Raw genomic sequence first — 16,905 nt, forward strand, 5'->3', positions numbered from 1 at the left:
AACCTAAGAATGCAAAATCAAACAAGTCACTTAAATGCATATGATGCATACCTTTCTTACTGGCCATGAGCTCACGTGTCAGTTACTTTGTCAGAACCCGACACATCGGTAGCTAACCCGGATATCGTCCTCTTAAAAATCGGTGGTAGTACACCACCACAAATCCCACCTGGTGGGCGCGTAGTACACCACCATGAACCCCGCTATTGCGAGCGGTACACCACCACCACGAACCTCAAAAGATCTTCAATTGAAAAAACAACAAACACATGTGTGCGGTAAACCATCAGAAATCCCACATAACATTTTCTTTTAAAAATATGTGGGCAGTACACCACCACGAACCCCCACATAACATTTCGACACTAGGCAAGCGGTAAACCACCACGAACCTTGCCAGGTCAAGGCCCAAAACAATTTCATTTTCAAAGTCATTATAAATCATTCATTCATATTCCTTCTTAATCATTCATTACAGCCATATTCATCATTTATATATCATATTTCTGCACTTCTCATACATAATTCATCTCGTCTCAAGATTTCTTCATCTCCAAATTACCATTCCTTCCTAACTTCATCTCATCACTCAGCATACAACTAAGGTTTAGGGGCTAAAAGAGTAGAAAGAAGTTTAGAGGTTCCAAATTATGCTTTAAAATCATAAAATTCACTTTGCTGAAAACAGGGGTTTTGTGTACGCATGGATGGTCTTGCGTACATGGGGGTGTGTTTTGCCTTGCTCGTGTACGCATATACTTGCTCGCATACGCGAGACACCAAACCCGAAAGAAATGGCCGCATCGCGTGCGAGGCTCACAGTACGCGAGTTATGCAGGGTGGCCAAAATGGTAAGTGCTGCAGAATTTTAGTTTTACATACCGAAATTTTGACGCACATAACTTTTTTATTAAAAATTATTTTTCATCCGTTCTTCGAACGGTATAAACCTCTCGGACTAGATTTTCTTTCTAGACAAGTTTGATAAAAGTTGGAGGTTTGGAGGTCAAGTTATGCTCCACCAAAATTGGTCAAAAAATAGAGTTTTCATTGAAAATACTAAACCTCAATTTTCAAAACACCTCAATACACCATTTTATTCCATATTACACCAATTTCACAATTTCAATCATTTTCACACAATAATTCATATCCAAAGCATCTTTATACAAAATCATCAACAACATGCATATACACTTCATCATTCTCTACAAAATTGCATTATTTCTCCAACAAACCCAAATCATCAACAACATCAACATTCTAATAACATCATGTTACGGCCTGGTACAAACTGAATGTGGGCCGGCCCGACCCGGGCACCACCCGACCCGGACGGTTAGGAACAAGGCGCCCGATCGCAAGTACCCAGTGAAGATTGAAAATCAAATTGTTGCATGGCAACACCAAACTTAGAGTGCAATCATATGCCAGATTATTGAAAGTAAACTAAGCAAAGCAAGAAAATGTTACCTACAGTTGGGTTGCCTCCCAACAAGCGCTCTTTTAATGTCATTAGCTTTACATGTTGTTCACAACTTTCTTCCTCTTCTTCCAGTTTGTTAAGAGGAATGACCTCAAGAGGAAAGAGGAGCCAGTTAATGCCCCTTGTTTTGAATGCCTCTCCCCAGCAAGCCTTCTTCTGTTGTTAGCTTGAGCAAACTTGCTTGTTGGGGGTAGGGGTGGGATGGCTTTTGGTTGACCTTTTCTTCTTCATGAATATTGTCCTTCTTTTCTTGGTCACCATCCTTTTGTTAGTGTTCATGTTGATTGCCTTTACCACCTTGATTTCAGGATTTGGGTATTGTATGATGGGTGGAGCATCCTCTTCATCAAGAACTTCTTGAATTGGTGGTTCAATGAACTCACCCTCTATGCAACTCTCTATTTTATTGGAGTGTGGGCTTCCTTGATTGACTTCCTCCCTTATTCTTGACCTTTGAATGAACTCCTCTGTTTCTGGAGAGAGTGAAGTGGTCTCTCTTTGTGATCTCAGCTCTTCAATGAATTGTTCTTCAGAATAAAGTTGTGCATTCTGTCTCAATTTTTCTTTATGGTCTCTTTCTGCTATTTTCTCCTCTTCGATTGTTTTTATTATTTCTTCAAGGAGGAGTTTTATCCTAGTAAGTCTCTCTTCTATTCTACTTTTTCTGCATTCTTCAATGATGAGTTCCACCCTAGCAAGTTTATCTAAAGGAGGTTGGGTAGATTGTAATGGTGGGGCGGGGTTGGCTTGTGAATGGCATTGGATGTTTTGTGGTTGTGTGTTCTGAAAGTGGTATGACTCTTGTGGGTAGTGGATTGAGTTTTGTGGATGGTGAAATGAATTGTATGGATTTTGGATAGACTTTTGTGCTGAGGCATACTCAAATGATAAAGAATTTAGGCATGTAAAACTTGGAGGTGAGGTTGTATAATTGAGAGGTGATGGCTCTTGATAAATGGGGTATGAATGAGTGAAATCTCTTTGATTATGATCTTCCCAGCCACAACTTGAGTAGTGATCAATTTTACCAAAATATGGACCATTTTGTGGCTCTGGAAAGTATCCTATTTCATGTTCTTGATACTCCCACCCACCATGAGCATAGTAAAGTGAATCATTATGTGGTGGTGGAGAGTTTCCCATGAAATATGATTGACTAAAATATGATGGATGCTCCTTTCTTTCCTGCAGAAAGCTCTGTCTCAAACAATAATCACCAAAAGAAATTGGAATCTCCATTGTCACAGATGAGGAAATTCCCAGTGATGCAATATCAAAAACAGTTAGTTAGCAAAAGAAAATAAAGAAGCAAAAGAAAATAAAGAAAAAAGAAAAGTATCTAATCTAGTAAATCAATCAACCGGTAGTTTGTTAATCACGATTAATCCCCGGCAACGGCGCCATAAACTTGATGCACGGAAAACTTGTCTCTCAACAAATTTCCCTTCGGCAAGTGTACCGAATTGTCGTCAAGTAAAACTCACAAAAGAGTGAGGTCGAATCCCACAGAGATTAACGAATTAAGCAATCAATGGTTAATTGATTATTCTAGTTAGACGAATCATATTGGAGTGATAAGCAGCAAGGAAATGTAAATTGCATGAAAGTAAAGAAAGCAATAAAGTGTAGAGAAGTAAAATGGCAGGAAAATAAAATGTAAGAACTAAAAAATAAAATGAACATTGGGATCAAGAGATATTGCAATCCCCCGAATCAAGTTCATTCTCATCTCTTCCTCAATCAATGCATTCATTGATCTCCTTGGCAATCTTAATTGATCGAATTGGAATTCAATCTCTCAAATCTTGATCAATAGCCAATTCCTTGGTCAATTGCTCATGAGAAGAGATGAAGTATGGTCACTGATTATACCACATGCATTTCCCAAATCAAGTGTTGGCTCAGTCCCCCCCTTTTCAAGCTTGTTTTCAATGTAAAGACTAAGGCCTTTATATAGGCTCTCCTAAATTACAAAAATGAAATTAAAAGCAAATTATAATAAAATGAAAATTTCTATTCTAGATGCTTCTTGTGGCATTGATTGGTTGACACTTGTGGGCTTGCTTGCTTGAGCTTTGAAGTGGACTTGAGAGAGAAGTGAGTCAAATTGAGGTCCAGGTGCTAAAGTTGGTGCTAAAGTTAGCCACACTAACGCACAAGTGTGGCGTTAGTGCTAAAGTTGTTGTGGCTAATGTTGCACTTGCTGCCCAGTTGGTGTTTTTGGGGCTTAAAAGATGCCTCTTGTTTGTACTCCAATTTCATGCCCACTATAGAGTATTATATATCGTTGGAAAGCTCTAAATGTCAGCTTTCTAACGCAACTGGAATCACCTCAATTGGACCTCTGTAGCTCAAGTTATGCTCCTTTGAAGTGGACATGGTCGCTGGCATAGTTGCTAGCGTTAATGAAAAACTTGAGTGCCAATAACGCTAGCATGTAAGTGAATATCTACCCAAAACTAGCTTATTTCCTAAGAAAATGCATGAAACTACCTTAAAAACAGTAAAAAAAAGGTCAGTAAAACTGGCCAAAATGCCCTGGCATCAGACCTACCCTTCCCCACCTCTGACACGGTATAAATGGGGAAGGACCTACCCTTCCCCCAAGGTACGTCACATACCACTCAATCTTTACTCGCCTGCACACTTCACTGACTTGAGCGTCGGAGTGTATTTGCAGATGACACCCCCCTCTACATCCGAAGAGCTCGGGACCTCGCCTACCCTTAGCTCAAAGATGTGCGGCCAGACGACTTCCCCTTCTCTGATCAGGAAATCAACCGAACCCATTCGGTACCCGAGCTACCGAACATTGGCGCCGTCTGTGGGGATCTAGTCGCCTGGATGGACGTTGTATTGGGCCCAGGAGAGACAGGCCGCAGAGGGGAACCCTCCGCGACTTCTCCCAGACTGCGCACGAGGTCCCCTCCAAGACGTACCACCCGATCTCTCGAAAGACGCCCTTTCGGGGGAACTAGCGACAACCACGCCGGAATAATGCAAGAACTACGTCACAGGATGCAAGACTTGGAACGCCGGCTAGCAGACCGGGAACACGAGCAGCACACCCCAGAGCAAAGCCACTTCCGTTCTCACTCAAGGAGCCATTCCAGACGCACAGCCAGCCCTCAAGCTGAATCCGAGAGCGCTGGGGAAAGAGGACGCGTGAGAAGACGCCACGACCCCCTCATCTACGCCAGGCACGAGAGGCGGCGTACGACGGATTGCAACCATGAGGAGACTCATCAAGAGGACGACGAAGGGAGAACAACGAGAACGCGGGGACCCGTGATAATGGGAGTGACCCCATTTCATCGTTCCATCCTCGAAGTCCGGCTGCCGAAACACTTTGACAAGCCAACGGAGATGAGGTATGACGGAACACAAGACCCGCTGTAACAACTCATGACCTTTGAGGCCAGGATGAACCTGGAGGGAGTGGGAGACGAGGTAAGGTGCCGCGCTTTCCCGGTCACCCTGGCGGGACCTGCAATACGGTGGTTCAATAACCTCCCGCAGGGCTCAGTGACAAGTTTTGCGGACATCAGCCATACCTTCCTAGGCCAATTCACGACAAGAATTGCCAAAGCAAAGCACCCAATCAACCTGCTTGGAGTGACCCAGCGGCCCGGAGAGTCAACCAGGAAATACCTAGACCAATTCAACGACGAGTTCCTGGAAATAGACGGGCTAACGGACTCAGTTGCGAGCTTATGCCTGACAAACGGACTCCTGAACGAGGACTTCAGAAAGCACCTCACCACGAAGCCGGTGTGGACCATACAAGAGATTCAATGTGTAGCCAAGGAGTACATTAATGACAAAAAAGTTAGCCAAGTCGTGGCCGCCAACAAACGGCAGCCCTCTTACAACCAAGACCGACACCGCAAGAACAGAGAAGGACAAAAGGAACACGCTAGGGACGGCGGTCCGAGCAAGGCACCCAGACCATTTTCTCGTGTCGGAAAGTTCACTAATTACACTCCCCTCACCGCACCAATCATGGAAGTTTATCAACAAATCGCCGAAAAGGGGATCTTGTTGAAACCCCGACCACTAAAGGAACGAATAGGGGGAAACTGAAGCCTCTACTGTGACTATCACAAGGGCTACGGGCACAAGACACATGATTGCTTCTACCTGAAGGACGCATTAGAACAAGCGATCAGGGATGGAAAGCTAGCTGAATTCTCCCATCTCATTAGAGAGCCGAGACGACGGAATCGCGACCAGGACGGCAAAGACAGGACACGGGCAGCAAAGCGACGCCAAGAACCGGAGGACGACGACCAAAGCCTCACGATAGTGAACATGGTAACAGCTAGGAATGCGGCACCTAGGTCAAGGTCGGCACACAGGAAAGATGCCAAAGTTTTGGCAGTCTCCTCGTCCTCTGCACGAAGCACGAGGAAGCACCCGTCCATTTCATTCGGCCCGGAGGATCAATGGTTCGACAAAGTCGGAGAAAGCCCTCCCATGGTCATAACGGCCAGAGTAGGAATCGGTCTCGTCAAGCGAATCCTTGTAGATACAGGGGCAGACTCGAACATCATGTTCCGTAATGTGTTCGACGCTTTAGGCCTAAGGGACGCCGACCTACAGACTCACCAGCACGGCGTCGTGGGGCTCAGCGACCATTTCATTAAGCCGGATGGCATAATCACCCTGCCGACCTCATTGGGACAAGGCCAGGGGAGAATAACGATAATGGCGGAGTTCATGATCCTACGAGACTCTACCGCCTACAACATCATCCTGGGGAGAAAGACCATCAACGACCTAGGAGAAATCATCAGCACAAGGATGTTGGTAATGAAGTTCATAACTGAAGAGGGGTCAGTAGGATCTGTGAGGGGAGACCTGGAAATGGCAGTCACTTGCGACAACGCCAGTCTCTCGTTAAGAAAGAAATCTAAGGAAGCATCGGGGGTATTTCTCGCTAACTTGGATGCCAGAATTGACGACAAGCCCAGGCCCGAACCAGAGGGGGACCTGGAAAAGTTTAGGGTCGGGAACACGGAGGACAAGTTCACGTTCGTGAATAGAAACCTCCCCCATGAATTAAAAGAGCCCTTGATGGAAATGATTAGAGCCAATGGCGATTTGTTTACCTGGATACTTGCCGATATGCCGGGGATAGACCCCGGACTCATGTCACACCGCCTAGCCATCAGGCCAGAAGCCAAACCAGTGGCTCAAAGGAGAAGAAAAATGTCTCAGGAAAGGGCAGAGGAAGTGGCCAGACAAACGGCCAGCCTCTTTGAAGTAGGGTTTATCCGGGAACTAGACTATTCTACCTGGTTGTCAAATGTGGTCCTGGTAAAAAAGCACAATGGGAGATGGAGGATGTGTGTAGACTACTCTGATCTCAACAAAGCATGTCCCAAGGACTGCTATCCCCTCCCCAACATTGATGCACTCGTTGACGCGGCCGCGGGGTACCGGTATCTGAGCTTCATAGACGCCTACTCCGGCTACAACCAAATACCGATGCACTGGCCAGTTGAGGATAAAACGATGTTCATAACGCCAGGAGGGACCTACTGCTACAAGGTGATGCCTTTTGGCCTGAAAAACGCGGGGGCGACGTACCAGAGGCTGATGAACAAAATATTCAGCGATCTTATCGGCAAAACGGTAGAAGTCTACGTGGATGATATCCTTGCGAAGACCGCCTGACCTGATGACCTTCTAAGCGACCTAGAGAATGTGTTCACATCCCTCCGACAACACGGCATGAGGCTCAACCCGCTTAAGTACGCCTTTGCCATGTAGGCCAGAAAGTTCCTGGGGTTCATGATAACCCAAAGGGGAGTGGAAGCCAACCCCGAAAAGTGCCAAGCAATACTCCAAATGAGGAGTCCGGGTTGCATCAAAGATGTTCAGCGGCTGGCGGGAAGGCTCACCGCGTTGTCCCGATTCCTCGGTGCATCGGCAGCAAAGGCCCTACCCTTCTTCAACCTGATGAAGAAGGGAATAGCGTTTGAATGGACTCCTGCGTGTGAGGAGGCATTCAACCATTTCAAAGAAATCCTAGCAGCACCCCCTGTGCTCGGGAAGCTGATGAGCGGATAATTTATACGCTTTTTGACATTGTTTTTAGTATGTTTTTAGTAGGATCTAGTTACTTTTAGGGATATTTTTAATAGATTTTGTGTTAAATTCACATTTCTGGACTTTACTATGAGTTTGTGTGTTTTTCTGTGATTTCAGGTATTTTCTGGCTGAAATTGAGGGACTTGAGCAGAAATCAGATTCAGAGGTTGAAAAAGGACTGCTGATGCTGTTGGATTCTGACCTCCCTGCACTTAAAGTGGATTTTCTGGAGCTACAGAACTCGAAATGGCGCGCTTCCAATTGCGTTGGAAAGTAAACATCCAGGGCTTTCCAGAAATATATAATAGTCCATACTTTGGCCAAGAATTGACGACGTAAACTGGCGTTCAAAGCCAGCCTTCTGCCCAAATCTGGCGTCCAGCGCCAGAAAAGGATCCAAAACCAGAGTTGAACGCCCAAACTGGCATGTTTTGTTTTCAAAAATTTTTCAAAAATTTTTCTCATTTGTTTTCGAAAAAAAAAAATAATAAATGTTTTCAAAAAAATAATATTTTTTTCTTCAGGATTTTTAAGAATGAATTCTAGTGTTTCATGAAACATGTTGAATCCTATCTGGCTGTAAAGCCATACCCACAAAAATCTTTTTCTTATTTTTATACAAAATTTTCGAAAATACCATAGTCAATTAATGTTTTGATTCAAAAATTTTAAGTTTGTTACTTGCTTGTTAAGAAAGATTCAAACTTTAAGTCCTAGAATCATATCTTGTGATTTCTTGTGAATCAAGTCATTAATTGTGATTTTAAAAATCAAATCTTTTTCAAAACTAATTTCTATCATATCTTTTCAAAAATATCTTCTCATCTTATCTTTTTCAAAATATCTTTTCTAACTTCCTAACTTCTTATCTTTTCAAAATTTGTTTCAACTAACTAACTAACTTTTTGTTTGTTTCTTAACTTTTTCAAAACTACCTAACTAACTCTCTCTCTCTAATTTTCGAAAATATCTTCCCTCCTTTTCAAAAAAAAAAAATTTCTTTTTAACTAATTATTTTTATTTTTATTTTAAAATTTTTTCGAAAAATTACTAACCTTTTTCAAAAACTATTTTCAAAAATCACTAACTCTTTTTCAAAAATTATTTTCGAAATTTCCCCTCTCTCACCTTATTCTATTTGTTTATTCATCCACTAACATCTCTCCCTCACTCAAAAAAAAAAAAAGAGGATATCTATTATTATTATTATTTTTTTGCGCCCTCTTCTTTGTCATATGAGCAGGAGCAAGGACAAGAACATTCTTGTTGAAGCAGATCCAGAACCTGAAAGGACTCTAAAGAGGAAACTAAGAGAAGCTGAATTACAACAAACCAGCAAGCACCTGTCAGAAATTATCAAACAAGAAAAGAAAATGGCAGCTGAAAATAATAATAATGCCAGGAGAATGCTTGGTGACTTTACTGCACCTAATTCCAATTTACATGGAAGAAGCATCTCCATTCCTGCGATTGGAGCAAACAACTTTGAGCTGAAGCCCAAAGCCGGAGAACCACTCTACCTATACCTAGCCATAACAAAAGCAGCGCTTGTAGCGGTGCTGGTGCGAGAAGAAGGGAAGGCCCAGCAACCGATCTACTTCGTGAGTAGAGCGTTGCAAGGGGCAGAACTTAGGTACAGCAAGCTGGAGAAACTAGCACTAGCGCTCTTGATCTCTTCCCGCAGACTACGACAATACTTCCAGGGTTACCAGGTGGTCGTGAGAACGGACCAGGGGATCCGTCAGGTGCTCCAAAAACCTGATTTGGCGGGGAGGATGATGACCTGGGCCATCGAGCTGTCCCAATACGATCTGAGCTATGAACCCCGACACGCGATTAAGGCACAAGCAATGGCGGACTTCCTAGTGGAAGTAACTGGAACCGAGCATATAGGCACACGGTGGAAGCTCCATATGGACGGAGCTTCCAACCAGACGTCCGGGGGCGCCGGGATCATCCTAGAAAGCCCAGCCGGAGTTATTTACGAACAATCGGTTAAGTTCGAGTTTCCCATATCAAACAACCAAGCAGAATACGAAGCTCTTCTGGGGGGCTTGGTTCTAGCTCGGGAAGTCGAGGCCACAAAGTTGGAAGTATGCAGCGACTCGCAGGTCGTCACCGTGCAAGTAAATGGAAGCTACCAAGCCAGAGACTCACTGCTGCAAAAATACTTGGAAAGGGTCAAAGAGCTGAGAAAACAATTTGAGGAGGTCACAGTCCAACACATCCCAAGGAAAAGGAACACACAAGCAGACCTCCTATCCAAGTTGGCAAGCACAAAACCTGGAACCGGCAACCGCTCCCTCATTCAAGGCATCACGAAAGAGCCTGCAGTCGCTCTACATCTGACCAAGATGAGCCCCTCTTGGATGGACCCCATCACCGATTTCCTGAAAAATGGCAAACTCCCTGGGGATGGGAAGGAAGCTAAAGCATTGAGAAGCGAGGCTGCCAAGTACACGGTCATACAAGACCAGCTATTCAAAAAGGGACTCAGCCAACCTTTGCTGAAGTGCCTACACCCCGACCAGACGGACTACGTGCTCAGAGAAGTCCATGAGGGATGCTGCGGCCATCATATCAGGGGCAAAGCCCTAGCAAGGAAGCTCATCTGAGCTGGATATTACTGGCCGTCAATGATGAATGACTCTAGAGAATTCGTGAAAAAATGCGCTAAGTGTCAACAGAACGCCAACTTCCACAGGGCGCCAGCTTCCGAGCTGAGCCTACTGACGTCTTCCCGACCTTTTGCACAATGGGGAGTCGACCTCTTGGGGCCCTTCCCGGTTGGCCCAGGACAAGTCAAGTACCTCATAGTTGCCGTCGACTACTACACCAAATGAATAGAGGCTGAATCGCTGGCCAGCATATCCTCATCCAATTGTAGAAAGTTCATGTGGAGGCAGGTGATAACCAGGTTCGGCATCTTGGAAATCGTCATTTCGGATAATGGGACACAATTCACCGACAAGAAGTTTGCAGAGTTTCTCACCGGCCTGGGGATAAAACAGAAGTTCTCCTCGGTTGAACATCCCCAGACAAATGGACAAGTGGAGTCCGCAAATAAAGTCATCCTGCTAGGCCTCAAGAAGCGTTTAGATAGCAAAAAAGGCGCATGGGCCGACGAGCTCGCCTCAGTCCTCTGGTCCTACCGAACAACCGAGCAAAGCTCCACAGGGGAAACCCCCTTTTGCCTAACATGCGGGGTCGACGCGGTGATACCTGTGGAGATTGGCGAACCGAGCCCGCGACTACTTCTGACGGGAGTAGAAGAAGCAGTGGAGAAAGACCTGGTGGACGAGGCCAGGGAGATGGCCCACTTGTCGGAGGTAGCACTAAAATAAAGAATAGCCCTACGTTACAATACCAAGGTCCTCAGAAGGGAGCTTGAGGAAAGAGACCTCGTCCTACGACAAAATGACGTCGGGCTACCAACCCCAGGAGAAGGAAAGCTGGCAGCAAACTGGAAAGGTCCCTACAGAATCAGAGAAGTGCTTGGCAAAGGCGCCTACAAACTGGAGAGACTCGACGGCAAAGAAATCCCGAGAACATAGAATGCAGGTAACCTGAGGAGATTCTATTCGTAGCTTGGGTACACCGGTTAAGCAGCCTGACGAGCTAGATAACCTTTTAATTTCCAGTGATTTACTTTTATTAAGTGCCTACCATGTCCATAAACTTGTTTAGCTGACGATTAATGTTTACTTGTCTAAATTCTCCCATCTACTATTCCCCAATATGCATCCCACACCATCGCGTTCTTCAATGGCAACCCGGGACTGATCACCCTGGGAGCCAATTGAATCATAGCCATAACAAACGGCCACGATAATAAGACCAAGACGGTTTCAACCAAGTTACCAACACAAACGGCAAAATGGACACAAGCAATAAGTCCACACCGAAAAAACGGTAACAAAACAAAATACTACTAAACAGCAAGATAAAGGCGATAATTATAAGCCGACCAGGTGACCACTAAAGTATAACAAAAGTTAACAGTCTCAACAAGTGTTCTCCAAATCCACATAAAAAACGCAAGTTACAAGAGTTCACTTTCGGGGCATGTCAACAATCTTGCCGTCCTGAATTGTTTTGAAGACCCCAATAGCCGACGTGTCGAATTCTGGGACCACGATCTTCACCTGGGCCTTGAGGGCCTCTTCAGTCATAAAGATCGCGTTCATTCCCTGATCCCTGACCGCCCTATGTTTCCTTTTCAGCTCTTCTACCTCAGCTCGCGCAGCCTCAGCCGACGAGACGGCCGCGTCACGCTCCTTCTCCATAGCGACCACCCGACCTTGCGCGGCGTTAAGCTGGTTCTCTAGAGTCATCTCCCGCTCGATTAAACGGGAGACGGTGGCATCGGAGACCTTCATTTTTTCCTCAAAGGACGTAGCTTTCTCCTCGGCATCCTTGCTCCCCTTCTCTGCCGCGGCCAGTTGTTCCTGAAGCTTTTCGACCTGGACCTTGAATTCGTTGTTGGCCTGGGTAGCAGTATCGAGCTTCCTTCGCAACGCCTGCATGCTCGACAACTCAAACTCGGCCTTCCGAGCTATCACCGCTCCGCGGAGAAGGATGCGGTACATCCACCTCGCCTGCCCCGCGAGTTCGGTACTAAGAAAGTGATCCTCCGTACCGGGAATCAGTTGATTATCAATAAAGGCCCCGACATCGAAGTTCCTCTCCATCACGATGAAAGTTCCTTCCGGGCTGGAGGATGCCCTCTGCCTCTTGGGAGTAGGGACAAGCTTCAGATCATCATACTCCTGATGGGTAGAGGACGACTGCCCAATACCGGCCGTCTCCTCGGGAATAGGAGAAGCCTGCATCCCGGCAGGGTTCTTATCGGACATCTCGGTGTCCCGAGGCGAAGGTACAGGATCCTCCTTCTCCTCGGTAGGGTCTTCCAGCTTCCCGGCAACCTTCTCGTCAGCCTTCTCCTCGCCGCTATCCTCCAAGAAGGTCTTAACTAAACCTTCGAGCCCGGTTACCGAAACAGACATCTCCACTGCAACAGACAAACAAATACGTCAGTCGTGAAGTCGGCGATAACAAATTCAACGATAAACAACACAAAAGTACAAGACAAAACAGCTTACAAATATAACTCCTGGCGACCTCTCGTTCACCCATAAGGAGGTGGGGGTTCACGTGGTTCTTTCCAAAGACCGGCCACAACATGTCGGCAATTCTCTTATTTACAGAGGACATCCCCTTATTGGTCACGTTAATGAAGGTGTTGGACCCCGCCCCGAAGCTCCAATACGTCGGGATGAGGCGTTCCCCCTCCAACGACAACCAAAAGGGATGCGACCTTTGACGGGACAGACCTTGAAATACTTATCCTTGAACCCATGATAAGAGTCCTCGAACAAGCCAAATATCCTCCGACCCTGGGCAGATCGGAAAGACAAGAACCGTTTCCTCGTTTTCCCCTCCTTGGAAGGGTTAGTAAGGTTGAAGAATAAGAGAAAGACGTCCACAGACACCAGCAGCTCAAGATATTCACACACCATCTCGAAATAGCGAATAGAAGCCCAACTGTTCAGATGAAGCTGCGACAGCGACACGGATATCCGACTAAGAAGCGCCATCTGGAAGTCGAAAAACGGTATGCGAACGCCTACCTGGGTGAACATGGCTTTGTAAAACCAAATCCAGTCGGGTACCCGGGGGGAGTGGAAATTAATCTCATACAGCCGTTCGTGGGGGGCAGGAATGAAGATGTCATAATTGGCCTCCTCGTCTGTCCCCCCACACAGATACTCGGCTTGCCGAAACTCCGTCAACTCCCCCTCGTCCATCTGATTTGGCGAGTCCTTCACATCCTTAGTCACCCAGGCGTAGGTGTCGTAATTCGCGGCGAAAGGAGAAGCCCGGGAAATGATGCGAGGCATACCTACAGTGAGGGTACCACTCCGTTAGTCTATCAGGTCGGGAGTCCAGAAAAAGCCCAGAAACTATGTTCGTCCTATTCAACAGTTAAGATCAAGCATGGCTAAAAGTTATCTATCATGCAAGCCACCTAAAAGCTTACCCTGGAATGGTACCCCTCCTCTAACGCATCTACTTGGCGCTAAAAAGTCATCTACCAACAAAAATCAAACAAAACAACAAGAACACGGAGCAAATACAAGCAACAAACGTACAACAATGAAGCAGAAAAGAGAAAGGATCAAAGATTACCTGAATTGGTTGCAAAAACTGAGAAGGAAGAAGGAAAGATGATTTTCTAATTTCTTAATTTAATAATTAATTTATTAACTAATTATTTACTAATTTTATAAGTTTTATCTCTTCTATCTCTTTTCTTTTTTAGTCTTTCTTTTCTCTATTTTTTTAGGGCCCCGCTACACATACATGCAAATAACGCATACAATCCTTACAAGTTGGCCCAACCCAGGTTTAATCCACCCGCACTCCCTCTCTTTAACTGGAGCGTCAATTCCACGTGCATCACTGAAACGATTACGCTTCGAAAAAACCGCTCGTTATGGCTCACTCTTCCTCTTCTCCTTCAAAGATAACACAAATCCTCAAGTTTCGAGCAACATTCCAAACTGAAGAGACATTTGAACTCGTCGCGAATAATAGCAGAAACCATCAACAAAATATTATTCAAGGTACGTTATTGTTTTACTCATCTTGTACATTTTCCACATTTCTGTTTCTGATTTCGAAATCGAAGAACTAGGTTTTACTGTTCTTCTATGTTCTTCTAGGTTTTATTGATCTTCTTGTTCTAAATCTCATATCACTGTTTTTACTATTCTTCTTATTCTAGGTTTTACTCTTCTTGTAAGTTCCTCTAGGTTTTACTGTTCTTCAAAGTGGTTCTAGGTTTTACTGTTCTTCTTGTTCTAGTTCTTCTCGTAACTAATTTTTCGCTGTATATTGCTTAATTTATTGGGTGTATATGGAGTAATTTGTATGGGTGTATATGGTTGATTGTTGGGTGTATATGGCGTAATGTGTTGGGTGTATACAGCGTAATTTGTTGGGTGTATATTCCTGAACCCATATCATGTAATATAATCAACTGTTGCAACTGTTCTAATATTGCTTGTCCTTGGGTGTATATTGCTTGACATTGTAATATTGCTTGAGCTTATTTATTTATCGTTGTTTGATCTAATTAAATACTTATGAAATCGGTTTGGGTGTATGTACCTCATCTAAGTTTTTACCGTTCATCTTGCTCTAGCTTTTACTATTCTTCTTATTCTAGTTCTTCTTCTAACTGATTTTTGTGTGTATATTGAGTAATTTGTTAGGTGTATATGGCGTAATGTGTTGGGTGTATATGGTTGATTGTTGGGTGTATATAGCATAATTTGTTGGGTGTATATTTCTGAACTCATATAATTTAATATAGTCAACTGTTGCAAATGTTCTAATACTGCTTGTCCTTGGGTGTATATTGCTTGATATTGTAATATTGCTTGAGCTTGTATATTTATCATTGTTTGAGTCAATTAAACATCATTTTGAATTGAAACCCTAAGTCATAAACCCTAAAACCTAAAAATGAAACCCTAAACCCTAAACCCTAAAACCCTAAACCCTAAACCACCCAACCTACTATACCCAAATCATTGAATTTTAGGGTTTAGGGTAATTATATTATTGTTTGACGAATTGAATAAGCGAGCTGTTCCGGGTAATAAACTTGTTAAAAAATGAATGCATGCTCTCGCTCCTTTGTGTGCTTCTCATCCCTGCCCAGAAGTGGTGAACCAGATAGATTGGAATCCATATATGACGGTCTGCATAGAGATCTGCATAATACACCCAAACACAGACTATAAATACACCCGATAAAAATTAAATTTACACCTCTGCTGCAGATTTTAACCCAACACTACCTGAAAACCACTTGTTGTCCACAAGACCAAAATTTAGCAGAAAATCATTCCAATTCCTATCAAATGAGTCTTTGCTATGAGAGTTTCATTTTCCCTCTCTGCTACATGTAATCAATTGATTCTTAATCTCGTTTTCCTTCCTATTTGTGCTCCGAACTCTTGTAGAAAAACCTGCAGCCTTGGCGTAGTTCCTGTAAAATTTTCCAGCATCTTCAAGGGTGGTAAAGGTCATTCCAACCTTCGGAACAAACTGGTCATCAATAACAGAGAGGCTGCAGAATACACCATGTCAAAAACTATAAATACACCCAATTATTGCTAATATAATACACCCGAACGGCACCAACTCAACTAAAATGACAATAAAAGCCATAAGCTGTAAATACACAGGCTGCAGAATACACCATGACAAAAACTAAAAACACACCCAATCATGTCTGATATAATATACCCGAACGACAACAACTCAGCTAAAATAATAGAAAAAGCCATAAACTGTAAATACACCCACACTCCCGAAAAAATACACCCAAAAAAGTTTTGATCTACACCCGAGCATCTGCTATAAATTCCAGATAATCAATCAAAACTAATACATTACATTCAATCCACAGATTTATGTTCACGGGGAAGTTTCACAGTCAATGTTCACGAATTATTCAGCTACACAATGCTATACAAATGACCGCAACAAAATTCAGAGTAATCGTATGTAAATCAAACCTCAGGAACTTCGTTAGATTCAAATTCATAATCCACTTCGTTCTGATTCAGCTGACAATGAGGTTGAATCATCCATTATCTTCAAAACGAGTTCAAACTTTGATTTCAGAAACCAGAAAATCGAAAAGAAAACGAAACTGGAGTTACAGAGAGAAGAACTAACGTCAATGACGAAGAACAAACCAATGAGAAAGGAGAGGAAAAGAACGATCGAAAAACCAGGGGAAGACGCGCGAGAAGAAGAACGATGAAATTTGGAAAGAAGGAAAACAAAGAAGGAAACAAATCTTTTAAATTTGGTAGTTATACAAATGCGAGATCTTTATATAGCGCGTGTAAGTGACGTAGGAGTTGCAGCGCGTTTTGGTGGATTAAACGTTAATGAACTTGTAATAGTTACAAGCCCTAATCGCTTGTATAATGAGGTTTTCTCATTTTTTTATCATTCACACCTTTTTTTAATTATTATAACTAATTTGATAAGTAAAATATATCACATGATATTTCTCACTATAATTAATTAAAAATCTTTTTCGTTCAAATTTTTTTCTTAAAATATGTGCCTTGCTACTTATACTCTTACGTAGGTCTATATTCTCTTCTTTCCGTTACTGCCTATTCTTTCCTTTTCTTGATGTAATTGCAATTCACACATATCATAAGGATATGTATTAAATTAGAAACAAAATTATGTATAAAATTTAAATAATAGTGAGAAATTGAATTGTTAAT

This window comes from Arachis ipaensis, chromosome B01 (assembly GCF_000816755.2).
Source record: "Arachis ipaensis cultivar K30076 chromosome B01, Araip1.1, whole genome shotgun sequence".
In the NCBI taxonomy this organism is placed as follows: Eukaryota; Viridiplantae; Streptophyta; class Magnoliopsida; order Fabales; family Fabaceae; genus Arachis; species Arachis ipaensis.